The sequence below is a fragment of the Suncus etruscus genome, chromosome 3, assembly GCF_024139225.1.
Source record: "Suncus etruscus isolate mSunEtr1 chromosome 3, mSunEtr1.pri.cur, whole genome shotgun sequence".
Lineage (NCBI taxonomy): Eukaryota > Metazoa > Chordata > Mammalia > Eulipotyphla > Soricidae > Suncus > Suncus etruscus.
Window position 1 is genome coordinate 134262098 of NC_064850.1, and position 21998 is coordinate 134284095.

A 21998-nucleotide genomic window follows, 5' to 3' on the forward strand; every position below is an offset into this window, starting at 1 on the left:
CAGAGAAAAAAAGAATGAATATGTATCACCCAACCTGAGAGGACTGTTGGAATCATCAAAAGTTGGTGAGAGATGTTGGAGATATAATACAGGGATAGTTTTTAATTCTTCAATCCCAGTTACCCCATATGGTCAATTCTTCAATCCCAGTTACCCCATATGGTCCCCAATTCCTGCCAGGAATGATGCCTGAGGGTAAAGCCAGGAATAAGCCCTGAGCATCATGGGGTGTAGCCCCAAAAAGACATAATTAATTAAAGTGTGGGTGAAAGGGGTCAGTAAAAATATTTGGAGAAATAATGGTGAAGACTTTTCAAAGATGTTAATTTTAACCCCACAGATTACAATAAACTTCAAATACCAGAAACATGAAGAAAACACCAACATACCTCATAATAGAATTGCTTAAATATGATAGCATGAGTATTTTAAGAGTATAAAATGGGGGGGGGGAATTCTGTAGAGAAAGAAAATAGTTAAAAATATACTTCTTTTTGGACATTACCTAAGTAAGAAAATTAAGTACTTAGTACTTAAATACTAAGTGAAATCAGCCTGTCAGCCTAGAATTCTATAATCAATGTATATTTACTAAAACAAAGGTGAAATAAAAACACTTTGAAACATACAAAGATGATTTCAGAAGTCTTCTGATATAAGAAAAAGAGGAAATGTTTCAAGTGGAAACAGAATCTATTCAGAAAAATAAAAGTGGAAACAGTTACTGTATAGATAATTACAAAAGCTCTATTTCTCATTTTAAAAATGTCTTTAAAACAAATTACTGTATAAAAAACGAGGCCAAGGACCAGGAGCTATAATAGAATTCCAAGTACATACATGTGCTCTACCCAGGCTTGATCCCTAGAACTGCATGTTTTCCCCAGTCTACATCATCATGTATACTCCCAAGTACTATAGGATTGGACCAAAACCTCATGCTCTCATCGCAGCACCAACCTGCTTGGTCAAGAATCACAGCAAAGGCCCTCAAGCTTTCTGAGTTTTTCTTGGAAGATTCCCAAGTAAAAATAATGGTAATAACAGCATTGTGTAGTGAATAGTTTATCACATAAATAGAAAGAAAAGGTATGGCACTAGTATATGGCAGAGGGAGAAACGGAAGTATACTGCTACAAATTTCTTTAGTATATATCAAGTGATAGGATACTACTTGAAAATACACTAGAGACGGGGCCGGGCGGTGGCGCTAAAGGTAAGGTGCCTGCCTTGCCTGCGCTAACCTTGGACGGACCGCAGTTCGATCCCCCGGTGTCCCATATGGTCCCCCAAGCCAGGAGCAACTTCTGAGCACATAGCCAGGAGTAACCCCTGAGCGTTACTGGGTGTGGCCCAAAAACCAAAAAAAAAAAAAAAAAAAGAAAATACACTAGAGATGTTTTCCCTACAGCATTCACTAAAATAACACAGTTATGGTTACTAAACCAACAAAGAATATCAAATAAAAATGTAAGAATCTTGATTCCATGCCTCCCCCACAAAAAAATATCCACATGGAAAACTTGTTCCAAGTTGATGCAACAAATAGGAAGGAGTACAAAGTGATATATTTTAACTCAGCTATAGAAATAATTATAATAGTCACTACCATTTGAATTCATTGCCATCTGGGAGCTGCATGCCTCTGCTGGGCTGGGAGACGTGCTGCCAAGATCTGCTGCCTGCTTCACAGGCCTTATGAAAGAGATTTTTCCTCCTCATCATCAGCCCTTCTCTCCCACACCGCACCGGCACTAACGCACAATAACTCTTCTTAGTTTACCATACCATAATGTTCATAATTGTGCCTATATGAAAGAAATCGTGAAACACATGACCCACTAGATAATATTACATGGTATATACTCCCTATACAGTGCTCATTACCATATCACATATTTTCTAGAATGCTCTCTATACAATCTATTCCAGGTAGCCTTTCCCCAGTAAAGTCTACCCTTGCCAAACAAGATTGGACCAGAAAATGGAAAACCTTTCCTGGTTTTAACCATTTCTTCTTTCTCTCTCTTTCCCTTTTTGATTTTATGTCCCATCTCACCTGGGCCTGCTTTTTAACTGTAACCCATTGATCCATTGCATGAGTACATATCTTTACCATACTAAGGACTGTTCATTTGTAATAGATATAATATCAATTTCATGGTATAATCTCCCCCAGAGAATGCTCATTACCATGTCACTTGGTTATTTTAATGTGAAATCCATGATTGCTCTTAAGAATGCTACACACATTACCTAAGCTAAGCCTTTCTTCAATCTAGCTTACCCTTACCAATCATGATTGGCCTAAAAGGGGGAAAAGGGTGGGGTAACCTTTTACAGAAGATTTGCTAGCTATACTTTTTTTTCCTTCCTTTTTTTCCCTTCTTCTCTTCAAGTGTTTTGTCTCATATCACGTGGGAAAGTTTTTTTCAAATGTAATCCGCAAACCTCTCTGGCTGCCGATGTAGGTGCACCAGTGTCTATGTATGCCATATCATTGTCAGTCTAATTTCCGTCCATAATAGATATAATAAATGTCTATGTAGTATAATGCCATCCCCTCTGTCGTAGATAACCCTTCCTTCCCCCCTCCCTTTGTTTTTTGCTTAAGACCTTACAAGCCCTCTTTGAGCCCTATGTTAATTCTCCATATTTAACCTATTTTTTACTCAAGGAAATGCATACCCTGCTCATGGATTGGCAGGATTAACACCATCAAAATGGCAATACTCCCCAAGGCATTATACAGATTTAATGCCATCCCTCTAAAGATACCCATGACATTCTTCAAAGAAGTGGATCAGACACTTTTGAAATTCATTTGGAACAATAAACACCCTCGAATAGCTAAAGCAATCATTGGGAAAAAGAATATGGGAGTAATTACTTTCCCCAACTTTAAACTGTACTACAAAGGAACAGTTATCAAAACAGCATGGTATTGGAATAAGGATAGGTCTTCAGATCAGTGGAATAGGCTTGAATACTCAGAAAATTTTCCCCAGACATACAACCACCTAATTTTTGATAAAGGAGCAGGAAATCCTAAATGGAGCAGGGAAAGCCTCTTCAACAAGTGGTGTTGGCACAATTGGATAGCCACTTGCAAAAAATTGAACTTAGACCCCCAGCTAACATCATGTACGAAGGTAAAATCCAAATGGATTAAAGACCTCGATATCAGCCCCAAAACCATAAGATATATAGAACAGCACATAGGCAAGACACTCCAGGACATTACAGGCATCTTCAAGGAGGAAACTGCACTCTCCAAGCAAGTGAAAGCAGAGATTAACAGATGGGAATATATTAAGCTGAGAAGCTTCTGCACCTCAAAGGAAATAGTGCCCAGGATACAAGAGCCACCCACTGAGTGGGAGAAACTATTCACCCAATACCCATCAGATAAGGGGCTAATCTCCAAAATATACAAGGCACTGACAGAACTTTACAAGAAAAAAACATCTAACCCCATCAAAAAATGGGGAGAAGAAATGAACAGACACTTTGACAAAGAAGAAATACACATGGCCAAAAGACACATGAAAAAATGTTCCACATCACTAATCATCAGGGAGATGCAAATCAAAACAACGATGAGATACCACCTCACACCCCAGAGAATGGCACACATCACAAAGAATGAGAATAAACAGTGTTGGCGGGGATGTGGAGAGAAAGGAACTCTTATCCACTGCTGGTGGGAATGCTGTCTAGTTCAACCTTTATGGAAAGCTATATGGAGATTCCTCCAAAAACTGGAAATCGAGCTCCCATACGATCCAGCTATACCACTCCTAGGAATATACCCTAGGAACACAAAAATACAATACAAAAACCCCTTCCTTACACCTATATTCATTGCAGCACTATTTACCATAGCAAGACTCTGGAAACAACCAAGATGCTCTTCAACAGACGAATGGCTAAAGAAACTGTGGTACATATACACAATGGAATATTATGCAGCTGTCAGGAGAGATGAAGTCATGAAATTTTCCTATACATGGATGCACACGGAATCTATTATGCTGAGTGAAATAAGTCAGAGAGAGAGAGAAAAACGCAGAATGGTCTCACTCATCTATGGGTTTTAAGAAAAATGAAAGACACCCTTGTAATAATAATTTTCAGACACAAAAGAGAAAAGAGCTGGAAGTTCCAGCTCACCTCAGGAAGCTCAGCACAAAGAGTGATGAGTTTAGTTAGGGAAATAACTACATTTTGAACTGTCCTAATAATGAGAATGTATGAGGAAAATGGAGAGCCTGTCTAGAGTACAGGCGGGGGTCGGGTGGGGCGAAGGGAGACTTGGGACATTGGTGATGGGAATGTTGCACTGGTGATGGGTGGTGTTCTTTACATGACTGAAACCCAAACACAATCATGTATGTAATTAAGGTGTTTAAATAAATTAAAAAAAAAGACCTTACAAGCCCTCTTTGAGCCCTATGTTAATTCTCCATATTTAACCTATTTTTTACTCATTCCTTAACTCCTCACAAAGCAGAACATTCTCCCCAGCTCAGCCAGATGCCAACCAGCTCCCAAAGTGAAAAGACAAGATTCCCAGCATGAGAAGAAACTGACAGTCTGCTGCTACTGATTTGCTCTTGGTGACCCTCTGCCTTCACCTCCCGGTACCGTGGATTTGGTACCTGAGAAATCCCCCACTTGAGGACATTTCCTGTTATGGGACTGTTGGGAGCCATCCTCCCTAGACCGCACAAAATCCTAAACTACACTGCTTGAAGATGTGCCCCATATCTTACCCCTTCCCTGTCTATTTCAAAGGCGTTAGAGGATATACAAATTTTCTTTGAACATTTCTTTTAGATACACCCCTTTAATAGGCATAACTGTTATTGAATATATTCTCATGTAGTGGCAATTTCCCCTATCCTCAGGTTACATTCAGTATACTAGTAGTAAACTATATACTAAACTATAGGTATTTGTATACTATATTTACTATATACTACAGTTTACTAGTAGACAGATTTCTTTTCAGAGTTTATGTAAACAAAATATTCTGGGGACTGTTGGTCTTGACACCTCGGCCCCCCATATGCACTAGTAACTCTCTTTGACGCTATCCTTTTTGCATAGGCATATCAAAATGGGAAAAGTTAACAGTTACAAACAAGTTCTCATCTAATAGAGGTGGGAACACACATTTTTTTATACTGCAGTGGGACCTTACACCCTAGACACTTGGCATAATGACTTGGCTTATAGACTCCAGTTGATTTGACATTAACTATTCACCTCTGAACCAAGGATACCACCTATGGAAACAAACATGGTTTCCCACACCAGCATAAGGAACATAAATTTTACCAACGAAGGCCCCACTACCACCATAGCACTGACTTACTCCAAAGACAGTTCTTATATCACCTCTCATATCACCCTGACAACCGGGCAATAGCAATAGTCTGCTTTCAGAGCAGGATTCTCTGCAATGTTAACTAATGGAGAGATGGAACCAGAAGACACTACACACTACCCAGTCTTCGACACAGGACCTATACAGAAACCAGGATCTACAACTAAGGAAAGCTGACAGCAACAACTGTAAGACTGAAGAGCTTACCACCTTACCACTGAAAATGACTAGGGGTTGGACAACTGAGCATGCCTGGAGCCTTGAGTTGGTCTTATGACAACGTGCTTCAGGGGTAAGATCTCCCTTTTTGTAAGTCGAAGGTGTTTATTTCCAATTTCTTCCATATTTTTCTGTGCCTACGCAAGCGACAATTGCCCTACACACACACACACACACACACACACACACACACACACACACACTTTTTTTTTTAGTGTATTTCCCATCTCTGGAGAAAAAATGGGAGCATACTAAACCTTTGGCTATTGCATTAATGACTTTATAAGTGATACAATGATTTTCACAAATATAACTGCTAATGAGCTTTCTCCCTCTTCTTTTTTCATTATTTTAAATTCTCTGTTTTCTTTCTATTTCTTAATAACTTTGCTTTCTGTCATCCTGGAACAAATGTATTATGATCAGTTATGTCAACAATGTGATACATTTTCTTTAAATAAATAATTTAAAAAATACACAAGCTAACTAAATTTTGATTTTATTTCTTTCATCTTCCTTTTGCCTGGAACAATAATGTAACCAATCTGTCCTTGGTGTTATTTCTTTATTAGTTTGTTAAAAAAAAGAGTAAGCTGTATTATTGGTTTATGTTACAAAACATTTAGCATTCAATTTTGAGTAAATTTTCGGCAAAAACAAAAATATAAAAAATAATAATAAAAAAGAAAGAAAGAAAGAAAATAAACTACAACTGGGCTTAATGTCAAGTTAAAATCAGAGACTGTTGGACTGTATAAAAAGCAAGACACAAATATATGTTGTTGGCAAGCCCACTTCACACAAAAACAAATAAACCCATCCTCTGTCTTCTTTTATACTCACAAATAGTTGAAAACTACTGTTGAAAAATACACAAATGGACATATTATTGATGCTACAAATTCCTGGCATCTACCTTTCCTTCCTACTCCTCATAGCAAATGACCCAAACCTTTCCAACTCTCTCAATCTACATTGCTTAACTTTATTCCAGGCTGGTGGAATTGAGGCTTGAGGCTCTTCCTCTCCCCACACCCCAACTTGTATAGAACCTTAGATCATTTGCAGCTATGACCACCCACACTGGCTGTGCCTCTGGAAATCTGAAAATTGTACTCCAAAACTGGCCTTCCCAGCAACACCACCAGGAACTAAGCTCCATTGGGAGATTTATAACACTACTCTGGCACCAACTTGTGCCAGTTTTGATATGACAACGAGGAAAGGAAAACTTGACCCAAGACCAGGCTGTCCTATCACATCACCTAACACTAAATGGAAATCAGAAGAGGTATCGTCCTTTGAACTGTGAAAAATAAGAGCACCAACAACAGAAAACTGACTTTGACAACCGTGACTGAACAGAGCCTACCTTGGGACTTACAAGGAAACCCTACCCTAGGCTGTAGTCCAGAACACATAAAAAACAACAACAACAACAACAACAACAAGATGTCTTATTGCAGAGATCCAACTTGGACAACAGAGACTGAGACTTTGGATCCATAATATCCTAGGCTTTGGCTTAGGGACTGAACAAAAACAGGGAGCAAGTGTTACAGAAGACTGGACACAACAACGATGGATAGGAACTTCTAGCCTAGAGACTCTATCCTAGACCCTGACCTATAACCCGCACAAATATCAAGATCGCTAGCTACAGTGGCTTTATTTTCTCACACACAACCGAGAGAAAACTTTCCTGGCATCATAAAAAAGCCTTTGGGATGGGGTAATGAGTATATATAGAGCCAGGGGTTGATCCCATGATGGTATGCTTTAAGGATGGAGAAACCCTGAATCTCTTAGGCCATGGGAATTCCCTTTCTTCCCCAATGCTTACTGTGCCTATGCAAAAAAAAAAAAAAAAAGTGGGGTGGGGAACGCCAAACTCTACCACTCCAGCACCCATACTTTTTCTTGTTTTGTTTTGATTTGTTAGCCTTTGACTTTATTTTACTTCTCTTTTTTCTTCCACTTTTCTCTTTCTTTTTCACTCTTGTGGTTATTATTTAAAGATTTATTTTTATTTTTATTTCCCGGGTTCATTTATTTTTCTTTTTTCTTCCATTTTTCTTTTTTTCTCTCTCTTCTTTCTTTCTTTCTTTTTTTTTTTTTGGTAGTTGTCACCAAATTTTTTTTCTCCCTTTTTTCTTATCCTTTTTATCTCCAATGATGGCGGAATAGATGCTCAATCTACAAGCTGTAAAGTGGAGACCAGTTGCACTAGCAATCTGGGGGGTAGAGGAGGGAGATATGGGATGCATACTGGGAACAGGGGCGGAGGGAGAACAGCACTGATGGTGGGAATGCCCCTCATTCATTGTCACTATATACCATAAATGATGCAGTGAAAAATTTGTAATGCAATTTGGTCACAATAATAATTAAAAAAATTATAATGAAAAAATAAAGTTAAAAAACAGACTTGGGAGCCAACCAAAGTGGTGGCATTTTTGATAATAAAGAAAAAGTGCTCTTTTTATAATCTGTGACTGCATATATCAAGTCTCTTTTTTAATCATTCCATAGTATTATGTTGCATTTAATGGTAATTACACATTGATGAACAATGAAGCATATACAATCTCTTGTCATAAAAAAATGAAATAACAAAGTTTCTAAATTGATTCGTGCGTATGGGCAAGTCATATGTATTTAGAGAAATTGTCCTGAGTTTTGATAAACTTTGAAGTATCAAAAAAGTAAAAAGAAAAAAGTATCTTTTTCTTATCTGAGACACTCATAAAGTTGAGCTCCTCTGAGCTAACTAGTAAAAGGAATCCAGTGTAGGTCTTTATAGAATGAAAAAAAAGAGAAAACCAAAGGAAGCTCTAAAGGAATAGCAATTCAAAAGCTGGGAATTAGCAGACAATGTGTCATTTTCATTCTGTTTTTATTCCAGCTAATGGTGTTTAAATGACTAAAGTAATTCAGGAAGTCTCAGCCAGGAACCATACAGACTCTAAAAGGAAATCTGCAGTGTGGGAGTGACATCTGCCCAGGATTCCACATTAAGAATAACAACCCTAACTTCATTCTTAGCATGAGGTGCTTAGGGAAACCACGGGGATTTGAAAAATAGGGGCACAAAAGTCTTTATATGCCTTTTATATGTAAGACGTGGGACCTAGTTTCCCTGATCTGGTGAAACTAAGGTGAAGAATATGTTCTTCACAAATAGGATCTAGTGGACATGGAAATCTCAGAGAGGAGACCCTCTGGGAAGGCACTCAGGTCCTACCTGGAATTGACCATCAAGAATCAAAGGGGAAATATTCATTCATAGGGAACCAGATGTCCACAATAGAGGCTCCTAGTAACCTCTTAAATCCCAACTGTCACTGATCAGCTAGGAAAACCATTACCCAGCACCAAGTTAGCTTTCAATAGCTACAACCTGGCCCACACCTTGACTCAGATCTCCTCCAGGACATGATTGTTCCAGATTTCTCACTCTGTATGAAATTAAAATTAAAAAATAAACTGTTGATATCTGGATTTTAAGGATAATTCTGCACCTTTGACTTATGTTACATTTATTCTGCTTAATAGAATTTTCACTGGAATTTTTAGTTTAGAAATCTAAAGAAGGTGGCCAGAAAGTTCAATGGGTGGGTAGGTGCTTACCTTGCACATAGGCAACTATGGTTTGAACCTTAGCATGCCATATAGTCCCTTGAGCACAGAAGTAAAGGTAAGCCCTGAGCACTGTTGAGTATGGCCCTAAGTCAAACAAACAAACAAAAAAGAAATTTAAAGATGGACATCATGCTCTTTATATTCTCTTAGTTTCTGGAAAACTTCTTTCTAGAGGTTGTTTCCCAAAAAGTGTGACAAAAATTAAAAATGGCTCATGAGATAAATATTGTAGTTTGTGTAAAAATGGACATTTCTTTATAGGATACTTCTGAAAGTATTTATTTAGTATCAGGAAAGTACTGCTTTTCTATTTTTAGAGCTGATATATTTCTCATGTCTCAAGGCCAAGTTGTCCATTAGAAAGGAATGTACGGGACTAATTGTAACATGGGCAACTTCCTTAAAATAAATTATAAAAATTCATCATAAAATAAGCATTAAACAATTGTCTTTGCCCTGAAAATTAACAATAACTTGCAACAAATAAACCTTAAATTATGAATTTGACAACATTGATTTTCTAGCCAATAAAATACTATATTTTAAATTTACCCTGAACTTTCAGTCATTTGATTAAAATCTCAAATATAATATATGTTCTAAGACTTTTTAAATGCAAAATTATCATACAAAACAGCCCAATTGATTAATGCCCTCTTACCCAGAGATTCAAATGATAATAATATTGTAGCTTTCTTTCCCTTAAAAATTTTATAATGATTTTATTATACTTATTATTATATTGAGGAAAAATAGGTAGAGCACTTCAAGACTTAAACCTCAAAATAGTCTCTAATTATAGAATGCCAATGGCAAGAGCTATAGCATCAAACCTAAATAAATGGAACTACATCAAAATAAAAAGTTTCTGTATGGCAATGAAAACACTAGAAGACAGCTAACGGAATAGGAAAAAATATTTACACTCAACAAATTAGATAAAGGGTTGATATCTAGGATATACAAAGCCCTCAGAAGTTAGTTCCACAAAACCTAATAAAGTCATAGAAAAATGAGGAGAAGAAATGAATAGAGACTTCTTGGAGGAAAACAAACAGTTGTACAATAGACGCATGAAAACATGTTCACCATCACTTATCATTAGGGAAATTCAAATCAAGACAACAATGAGGTACCACTTTACACCAGTGAGGATGACACACATCAAAAATAATGGGACCAATCTCTGTGGGCCGGGATGTGGGAAGAAAGGAACTCTCATTCTCTGCTGGTGGGAATGCTACTTGGTTCAACCCCTATGGAAAACAGTATGGAGGTTTTTCAGTAAACTCAGAATTGAGCTGTCATATGTCCTAGCAATCACACGCCTGGGTATCTATCCCCAAGATAGACATACATCCAAAAATTTGTATGCACACCACTATTCATTGCAGCACTCAACACAGTAGCCAAGATTTGTAATAAAACTTTAATACAAGAGACCAACAAACACACAAAACTTATACACAAAGGTGACATTAAACCCTATGACAACCATCTCCCTCAATGTCTATGGACTAAATGCACCAATTAAGAGACACAGAGTGGCGAAAAGAATCAAAAAGATGAATCCAATCTTCTGCTGCCTTCAAGAAACACACCTGAATAGTCAGAACAAACATAGACTCAAAATCAAAGACTGGAGGAAAATCATCCAAACAAACAACATCCTTAAAAAAGCTGGGGTGGCCATATTAATATCTTATGACACCAACTTTAGACTCAGAAGAGTTGTAAGAGACAAAGATGGACACTTCGTACTAATCAAGGGATATGTATAACAGGAAAAATCACAGTACTAAACATATACGCACCCAATGAGAGACCAGCAAATTATCTAATACAATTATTAACAAATTTGAAAGAAGACATTAATAATAACACAATAATTGTGGGAAACCTCAACACGGCCTTGTCAACACTTGATAGGTCAACCAGACTGAAATCCAACAAAAAATATACTAGCCCTGAAAAGAAAAAATAGAAAAAAGAGGCCTAGTAGATATATATAAGACATTCCATCCCCAGAAACCTGGATATACATTCTTCTCCAATGTACATGGGTCGTTCTCCAGGATAGAACACATGCTGGCACATAAAACATACGTCCATAAAATCAAGAGGATAGATATTTTGCAGGTTACCTTTGCTGACCACAAGGCTCTGAAATTAAATGTGAACTACAAAGGGACACAGAGAAATACTTTAACACCTGGAAATTAAACAGCCTGCTACTAAACAACCAGTTGGTTCGAGATGAAATCAAAGAGGAAATCAAATCTTTCCTGGAAACAAATGACAATGAAGACACAAACTATCAGAATCTATGGGACACAGCAAAAGTGGTCCTGAGAGGAAAATTTATAGCTTCACAAGCACACATCAGGAAGGAAGAAGGTACATACCTGAACAGCTTAATGATGCAGTTTATAAATCAGAAAATGATCAACTAAAGGAACCAAAAATATGGAGACAGAAGGAAATAACAAAGCTGAGAGCATAAATCAATGAAGTGGAAACCCAAAAAACTATCCAAAAGATCAGCGAAAGTAAAAGTTGGTTTTTTGAAAGATTTGGAATCAACCTAGATGTTCAACAACAGATGAGTGGATCCTGAAATTGTGGTACTTATACACAATGAAATACATAATAAGTAAAATAACCGTTTCTACATAGCAGTTAGAAACGATACAATCATGCAATTTGCAGTAACATGGATAGAACTAGAAAATATTATGTTAAATGAAGTAAGCCAGAAGAAGATGGGTAAATAAAGAATAATAGCCCTTATTTAAGGTATTTAGAATATATACATATAATACTCCATGAAGAAACACAAAAGTTTAAATGAAGGAATCTCTGAATACCATAGGTGCAAGGATATAGCAAGGAGAAGTGACCAAATCAAGCAGAAAAGGGGAAACACAAAGCCTCTATTATATTTTACAACATAAAGAAACCAGAAACAAAGGAAACAGCTGTTTAGAGTGAACCTTTCACTACAAAGGCCTAAAATAATGTTCTAATCATGTATTTATCCACAGAAGTAGGCGCAGAATATGATTGGTAGCCAGGGACTCCCACTGTAGTGATTACTATCTATATGTTCTAATGCCCTAATTTTATTAGGTAAAAAATAACTCTTCAGCTTCTTTGTCCACAATGGTTCCTGAGGATATAAGGTGGGCACCCTAATTTTGCAATTCGGCACTCAGCATTACTCATTTCCTTTTGAGTATGTCTTCTATTAGGACCTAAAGCATATATGACCATTGACACCACTGAAACAGACAACTGCACACCACAGACTTATATTACAGGTCCCACTCATCAAGTACTTTTTTGCAAATTACTATTATCCCTTTTCCTTTTTTTCTTTCCCTTTTTTCGTTCTTCTTTCCTTCTCTTCTTTCTTCTTCAATTCAACCTATGTTACTATTATATCATAAAGCCCATGCTGTAAGTTTCTTTTTAGGAAAGGAACCTTGATGCACAAGACATGGTGGATGATACCACATAGGGAAGACACCTCTTATAGTGCTCACTACCATATTGCTTAGTACTCTAAACATGAAAGCTATGCTTATCCTAAAGTTCTCTAACTACAATCTAACCTTAAAAGTTTCATTTAAAAGAGTTTACACCTGCCATTCATTGATGAAGTGCCAAAGTGTCTAGAAATTGGAAAACCGAGGTGCCAGCCCATTTTTTTAAATATTTTTCTTCTTTATTTTTTCCTCTTCTCTTTTTTCTCTTTTATATTTTCTCCTTTCTCTCCTAATCTGTATTTTAGCTAGTTATTTATCTTTTCTTAACCCAATCATTTCTTCAGTTTTCAGACCCATCCCATAGGGGTCAGGCCTCCAACAACAACCTATGAATAGATCTCTAATATCTGTCTACAAGTGGGCATGAGTTTGTATACAGTGGACTTCCCTATGTCTGGCCCAATCTATATTGTAAACAATCCATGCCTATATTGTATATAGCCCCTCCTATATATTATCCCTCCCCCAATTCAGAACTCCTTCTATCCTCTCATCCTCCCAAATCTGATCTGTTATCCCTCCCTATTTAGCCCTCTGTACCCTTAGTTCTTAACTCATTAGGTACCAAGACCAACTCCTGCCCCAATAAGCCACTACCCAGCTCCCAAAGCAAAAGGACACAATCTCAGTTCCACATCTCGGGCTCTGGCAAGAAGCTGCAACCACCATTCCTGCTAACTATATGGCCTTTTTCACACACACAACCCTACGTGTAAACTATTGCATGCTACCAGATTCAGCTCCAGAAGGACCCTCAGCTCAAGGAGACTACCTGACCCCTTAACTTCTGCAAACCATTGCTCAAACTCAATAAGACCATGATGTGGGAGAAAAATGCACCCTGGATCTCACCTTCCCCAAGAATATATCAAAATGCTCAATGAGAATATCTATATTTTCCTTGTATACTTAATATCTCAATAGTCATACCTCTTAGTATTGTGTTAATAGCCAAAGGTAAAGGTAGATTCCTTCATAATTTTCTATTTTTTATTATTTTTATTTATATATAGATATATTTCTTCAATTTTGCTTGTTTTGATTCTGCTTAGTATGAAATTCTAGAAGAAAAAGTTTTGCTTAAGATAAAGGTTCAGGGCCCGCCCAATGATTCCCGACTGTGAGTGTTGCCTGTGCGTGTTTTTCCACTGTCCTATCTCCGAAACCTCTTGAGAATGGGCCAAAAAGGGCCCAGAAAAATAGCTCTCCCAGAGGCTCCAGAGAGCACAGCCACTCCACATCACTTCACGGCTAGCACTCTTTCTAACCAATGAACCCCACCACAACACGTAGAAAAAAGTCACACTACAAGCATGAAAATGGGGAAACGTCACAGACAAACACCATGCACAGAGAATGAAGATGATAGCTTGAATGAACTAAAAAATACCAACCATTTCATTAACCTCTTGGATAAGGAGTTTAGAATAGCAATATGGAAGATGTTTGTAGAACTCAAAGAAAGCATAGATCGATCTGAACAGAACACAAAGAAAGAAATCAGAAAACTCCAAACTAAAAAACAGATTTGAAAACACGGTAGCTCAACTGAAAACCTCAGTGGATGGCTCCACCAGAAGGGTAACAGCAGCTGAGAACAGAATCGGTGTGCTGGAAGATGAGATGTAGAAAAACTCAACACAGCATAAGAAATTGGAAAAGAACCCTAAGACAAATGATCAGATTATGGGAAAAGTACTCAAGGAATGTAAACAGATGAAAATAGAAGTCTTTGATAAACTTAACAGAACCAACATAAGAATCATTGAAGTCCCAGAGGCCCAGGTAGGAGATCTCCAGGAAGAATCAATTGTCTAAGACATTATCAAAGAGATACTCCCAGAGTTAAAGACTACATGCAATCAAATCCTGCATGCCCCAAGAGTACCACCTAAAAGAGACCCAAAGAAAAACACCCCAAGACACATCCTCGTTACAATGACAAATCCCACAGATAGAGATAGAATACTGAAAGCAGCAAGATCAAAAAGAGAAATTACATTCAAAGGAGCATCCCAAAGACTTACAGCAGACATGTCACAAGAAACTCTCAAGGCCAGAAGACAGTGGTGGGACATTGTGACAAGACTGAACGAAATGTATGCCTCACCGAGAATACTGCACCCAGCCCGACTCACGTTCAGGTTTGAAGGAAGAATACATAGTTGCATGGATAAATAACAGCTCAGAAACTTCACAGATGAAAAACCAGCCTTAAAGGAAAAACTGAAAGGCCTACTTTAAGACTAGAGAGACCAACAAACAAAGCAAACTTATCTACAAAGATGACATTAAATCCTATGACAATAATCTCCCTCAATGTCAATGGACTAAATTCACCAATTAAAAGACAAAGAGTGGCAAAATGGGTCAAAAAGATGAATCCAACCTTCTGCTGCCTACAAGAAACACACCTGAATAGTCAGAACAAACATAGACTCAAAATCAAAGGCTGGAGGAAAATCATCCAATCAAACAACACCCTTAAAAAAGCTGGGGTGGCCATATTAATATCTGATAACACCAACTTTATACTCAAAAAATTGTAAGGCACAAAGATGGACACTTTGTACTAATCAAGGGATATGTGCAACAGGAAGAAATCAGACTATTAAACATATATGAACCCAATGAAAGACAAATTATCTAATACAATTACTGACAAATCTGAAAGAAGACATCAATAATAACACAATAATTGTGGGAGACCTCAACACGGCCCTGTCAACACTTGGTAGATCAACCAGATTGAAACCCAACAAAAATATACTAGCCCTGAGAAGAGTAATGTAGAAAGGGACTAGTGTGTGTGTGTGTGTGTGTGTGTGTATACATATATATATATGACAATACACCTCTCAAAAACCTGGATACACATTCTTCTCCAATGTACATGGATCATTTTCCAGGATAGACCACATGCTGACACATAAAACATACCTTCATAAAATCAAGAGGATAGAAATCTTCAGGCTACCTTTGCTGACCACAAGGCTCTGAAATTAGATGTGAACTACAAAGTCACACAGAAGAAAAACTTTAACAATTGGAAATTAAACACCCTGCTACTGAACAGGGTCCGAGATGAAATCAAAGAGGAAATCAAAACTTTCCTGGAAACAAATGATAATGAAGACACAAACTGCCAGAATCTATGGGACATAGCAAAAGCGGTCCTGAGAGGAAATTTTATAGCTCTACAAGCACACATCAGAAAGGAAGAAGAGGCATACCTGAATAATTTAATGGCGCAGCTCAAAAAATTAGAAAATGACCAACAAAAGGAACCAAAAATAGGGAGACAGAAGGAAATAACAAAGCTGAAAGCATAACTCAATGAAGTGGAAAACCAAAAAACAATCCAAAAGATCAACGAAAGCAGAAGTTGGTTCTTTGAAAAAATAAACAAGATTGATAGACCATTGGCAAAACTCACAAAGAGAGAGAGAGAAACTTGATAACCTGAATTAGAAATGAGAAGGGGGAGATTATGATAAATACTGCAGAGATCAAAAGGGTAATCAGAGACTACTTTGAGAAACTTTATGCTACTAAACATGAGAGCCTAGAAGAAATGAATAAATTTTTGGACACTTACAACTTTCCACAGTTAAGTAAGGAGAATATAGCTTATCTATACACCCCCATCACTATGAGAAAATTGAAACTGTAATCAAACATCTGCCCAAAAAGAAAAGCCTAAGCCCAGATGGATTTACTAATAAATTCTTAGAAGAGCTACTACCAATCATAGCCAGGCTTTTTCATAAAATTGAAAAAAATGGGAACACTCCCAAACAGCTTTTATAAAGCCAACATCACCTTGATACCAAAACCAGACAGAGATGCTGCCAAAAAAGAAAATTACAGACCAATATCCCTGATGAATGCAGGTGCAAAGATCTTCAACAAAATCCTGGCAAATAGGATCCAATGTATCATCAAGAAGATCATACACTACGACCAAGTAGGTTTCATCCCAGGAATGCAAGAATGGTTTAACATCCGTAAATCTATCAACATTATACACAACATTAACATAAACATTAACATAAAATAAAAATCATATGATCATATGAATAGACGCAGAGAAAGAATTTGATAAGGTCCAACACCCATTCTTAATCAAAACTCTCAGCAAGATGGGAATGGAAGGAACCTTTCTCAATCTAGTTAAAACCATCTACCACAAGCCAATGGCAAATATTATCCTCAGTGGAGAAAAACTAAAAGCCTTTCCTCTAAATTAAGGTACAAGACAAGGCTGTCCGCTCTCATCACTCCTCTTCAACATAGTACTGGAAGTGCTTAGTATAGATCAGGCAAGAAAAAAAATATCAAGGGAATCCAGATAGGAAAGGATGAAGTCAAGCTCTCACTATTTGCAGATGACGTGAAACTCTACTTTAGAAAACCCTAAAGACTCTACAAAAAAGCTTCTAGAAACAATAGACTCATATATAAATGTGGCAGGCTATAAAATTAACACACAGAAATCAATGGCCTTTTTAAATACCAATAATAATAGGGAAGAGATAGACGTCAAGAAGGCAATCCCATTCACATTAGTGCTACACAAACTCAAATATCTTGGAGTCAACTTGACCAAAGACGTGAAGCACCTATACAAAGAAAACTATAAAGCCCTGCTCCAAAATATAAGAGAGGACACACGGAAATGGAAACATCCCTTGCTCATGGATTGGCAGGATTAACATCATTAAAATGGCAATACTCCCCAAAGCATTGTACAGATTTAATGTGATCCCTCTAAAGATACACATGACATTCTTCAAAGAAGTGGATCAAACACTTTGAAGTTCATCTGGAACAATAAAAACCCTCGAATACTTAAAGCACTCCTAGGGAAAAGGAAAATGGGAGGCATTACTTTCCTCAACTTTAAACTGTACTACAAAGCAATAGTTATCAAAACAGCATGGTATTGGAATAAAGACAGGCCCTCAAATCAGTAGAATAGGCTTGAGTTCTCAGAGAACGTTCCCCAGACATACAATCACCTAATTTTTGATAAGGGAGCAAGAAATCCTAAGTGGAGCAGGGAAAACCTCTTCAACAAGTGGTGCTGGCAGAACTGGTTAGCCACTTGCAAAAAAGCGAACATAGACCCCCCAGTTAACATCATGTACTAAGGTAAAATCCAAATGGATTAAAGACCTTGATATCAGACCTGATACCATAAGGTATATAGAACAACACGTTGGTAAAACACTCCATGACATTGAGACTAAAGGCATCTTCAAGGAGGAAACTGCACTCTCCAAACAAGTGGAAGCAGAGATAAACAGATGGGAATACATTAAGCTGAGAAGCTTCTGCACCTCAAAATAAATAGTACAAGTATATAAGAGCTACCCACCATGTGGGAGAAACTATTCACCCAATACTCATCAGATAAGGGACTAATATCCAAAATATACAGGGCATTGACAGAACTTTACAAGAAAAAACATCTAATCCCATCAAAAAATGGGGAGAAGAAATGAAGAGACACTTTGATAAAAAAAATACAAATGGCCAAAAGGCACATGAAAAAGTGCTCCTCATCACTGATCATCAGGGCAATGCAAATCAAAACAACAATGAAATACCATCTCACACCACAGAGATTGGCACACATCACAAAGAATGAGAAGAATTGGTGCTGGCAGGGATGTGGAGAGAAAGGAACTCTTATCCACTGCTGGTGGAAATGCTGTCTAGTTCAACCTCTATGGAAAGTGATATGGAGGTTCCTCCAAAAAACTGAAAATTGAGCTCCCATTCGACCCAGCTATTCCACTCCTAGGGATATACCCTAGGAACACAAGAATACAATACAAAAACCCCTTCCTCACACCTATATTTATTGCAGCACTATTCACAATAGCCAGGCTCTGGAAACAACCAAAATGCCCTTCAACAGACGAATGGCTAAAGAAACTGGTACATATACACAGTGGAATATTATGCAGCCATCAGGAGAGATAAAGTCATGAAATTTTTCTATACATGAATGTATATGGAGTCTATCATGCTGAGTAAAATAAGTCAGAGGGAGAGAGAGACGCAGAATAGTCTCACTCATCTATGGGTTTTAAGAAAAATAAAAGTCATCTTTGCAACAATCCTCAGAGACAATGAGAGGAGGGATGGAACTTCCAGCTCACTTCATGAAGCTCACCACAAAGAGTGGTGAGTGCAGTTATAGAAATAACTACACTGAGAACTACCATAATCATGTGAATGAATGAGGGAACTGGAAAGTCTGTCTAGAGTACAGGTGGGGGTGGGGTGGGATGGAGGGAGATTAGGGACATTGGTGGTGGGAATGTTGCACTGGTGAAGGGAGGTGTTCTTTACATGACTGAAACCTAATCACAATCATATTTGTAATCAAGATATTTAAATAAAGAAAAAAATGCAAAAAAAAAAAAAAAGATAAAAGTTCAGGTCAAGGGGGCCGGGTGGTGGCGCTGGAGCTAAGGTGCCTGCTTTGCCCGCGGTTCGATTCCCCGGCGTCCCATATGGTCCCCCAAGAAGCCAAGAGCAACTTCTGAGCGCATAGCCAGGAGTAACCCCTGAGCGTCACAGGGTGTGGCCCAAAAACAAACAAAAAAAAAAAGTTCAGGTCAAAACCAGGGCACAGAGATTGTCTAACCTGTCATTCTTACCCTCAAATACACCAGCAATGTAATATGGCGTCATTCCCTTTTTCCATAGGCACAAGGAGAAACAATTTGTTATCTACTAGAGATAAGAACCCACAAATTTTATAATGCAAGGGCACCTCCCACCCTGAGCATTTGTCATGAGGACTAAACTTTGACTCCATGTGATCGGGCAATGACCATCCAACCCTGAACCCCAGATTCCAACCATAGACTCAACACAGTTCCCTGCAACAGCACCAAGAACCACACACCCCCAGGGAGTTCCTTATACCACTCTGGCACCATCTTGCACCAGGTTGATATGATACCCTGACAACAAGAAATTAGCAACAACTTGATCAAAGGCAGGCTGCCTTACCTCACCACCTAACGGTAAGATAAAATCAGAAGACACTCTATTCTTTGATCTGGCAAAAACTAAAATCACTAATTACAGAAGACTGACTTTGACAATTGCGAATGAGCAGAACTTTTTCTGGAACCAATTAAGAAAGACCCTAGCCTAGGCTTTGGCCTAGGATATGTACATAAACCAAGATCTCTAATTCCAGAGATCTGACTTTGATAACTGCAACTGTGCAGAACTTCTGGAACCATAAGTAAAGACTCTATCCTAGGCTTTGTCTTAGGATCTGTGCAAAAACCAAGATGACTAATTACAGAAGACCAATCACAATAATCTTGATAGAGCAGAACTTCTGGAACCATAATAAAGACTTCATCCTAGACTTTGTCCTAGGATCTGTGCAAACACCAAAATCTCTAATGACAGAGAACTGATTTTGACAACCACAACTGAGCAGGACATTTCCTGGCATCATAATAAGACCTTGGGGTTTGACACTGAGCATGTCTGGAGCCTGTAGTTGTTCCCATAACATTGTGCTTCAAGGGTGTATCTCTTAGGCCAAGGGAATTCCCTTTAAAATTTCCCCAATTCTTACCATGCCTAAGGAAAACACACACACACACACACACACACACCACACACACTCACACACACATGCACAAAACCTTGCCACACCAGCCCTCCTTCCTTTTTTTTCTTTCTTTCTTCTTTCTTGTTGGTGTTTAGTTATGGTTTATTGTTTCTGTTGTGCTTTTGCCATTGCTTGTTTTGTTTTGTTTTTCTTTTCCATTTCTTCTTTTAAATTAATATTGATAGCTCCTAGATAGACTCCTCCCGGCATTTTTTTGTTCCCCAACAAAACCACAGAACTTGAATCATCTTGTTCTGCCTCATAAATTGAGGGAAAAAATTTAAAAAGTGGATGGCACCAGGAGCAAACAGTAGCATGAACATTGAATGGAAATAAAAATGATCATACCTAAACAGCAAACCCAAGGTTAATGACAGCTGAATCAAGATTCCCAATCTACAGATTATATACAAAAAGGATCTTTTATACTAGCAGTCCAGGGGGCAAAGGGAGGAGATGTGGGATACATGACTGGAACAGGGGCAGAGGGAGGACAACACTGGTGGTAGGAATGGCCCTTTATTCACGGTCACTATCTACCTTAAATATAACTGCGAAAGACTTGTAATTCGCATTGATCACAATAAAAATTTTTAAAAAATGTATAATGATTTTATGGTACTTTTTATATTTATACAAATTTAATATTACAATTATATTAATAATATTTATTATAATGGTTACAATATGGTTTACATTTATTGCATTGATGTACAAAATTATTGTACTCACCATCAAAGTATCCAAGACCTACTGTCCTTTGTCATCTCTAGCTCAGCATTCAATCACCCCATATCCCACCACCACTGTTCAATAATTTAAGCTTTATAATCCACGTTACTCATTATTTCATTGTTTCCTTTTTTGGATCCTCATTCATTCTTGCTCACTTTTAATATTACATGCTTTGCATTGAGCTACAGTTTCAATAGGTTTACACGTTTAATTTCTACCTTTATGTCATTTCTAGTTATTGTTTAAAAAAAAATAGGCAGCTCTACAGTCAGAGAGCACCATGTCCACCAGGAGAAAAAAAAAAGACTTGGAACTGGAAACCTATTGATTCTCACTGGGGTGGAGTAAGAATCAAGTCAGTTGATGCAAACCCAAGCCATTGACCAGCAGGGTATTTCCCTTTATTCCTTAATGATGCTGACTTTGTACAGCCAACTAATCTGACCTTGCTCTCTGCCCTGTATGACCTGGAATGCAATGGCTGCAGAGAGCAAGCAGCTTCCTCAGTTGTGTCTGTGGTTTGTATAGGGTGTTTCATTGGACTATGACAGAATCCTTTGTCATGAACATTCATTTCTGCTTTAGTGTCAGATCTCAGGCTCCAAAGAGATATTTGAGGGGAAGCCCCAAGACAATATGATGATGGTCTGCATTAGCCAAATCATCGTTTTCATCACGAAGCTACAGAACAAGGAAATTTGGTTTATGCTCTACACTGTGCCGTGTTCAAGTTTCTTGGTCTCCAGAAGCACCACAATTCTAAGAAGTGGTGTTTAATGAGTCTGAAGACATAAAATCTGAAAAGTGA

At 37.8% G+C, this 21998-nt stretch overlaps 1 pseudogene; it reads left to right on the forward strand.

Moving 5' to 3' along the window:
* The first annotated feature begins 21615 nt into the window (after positions 1–21615).
* LOC126004972 (uncharacterized) lies at positions 21616–21743 on the forward strand (annotated as a pseudogene).
* Positions 21744–21998: the final 255 nt, after the last annotated feature.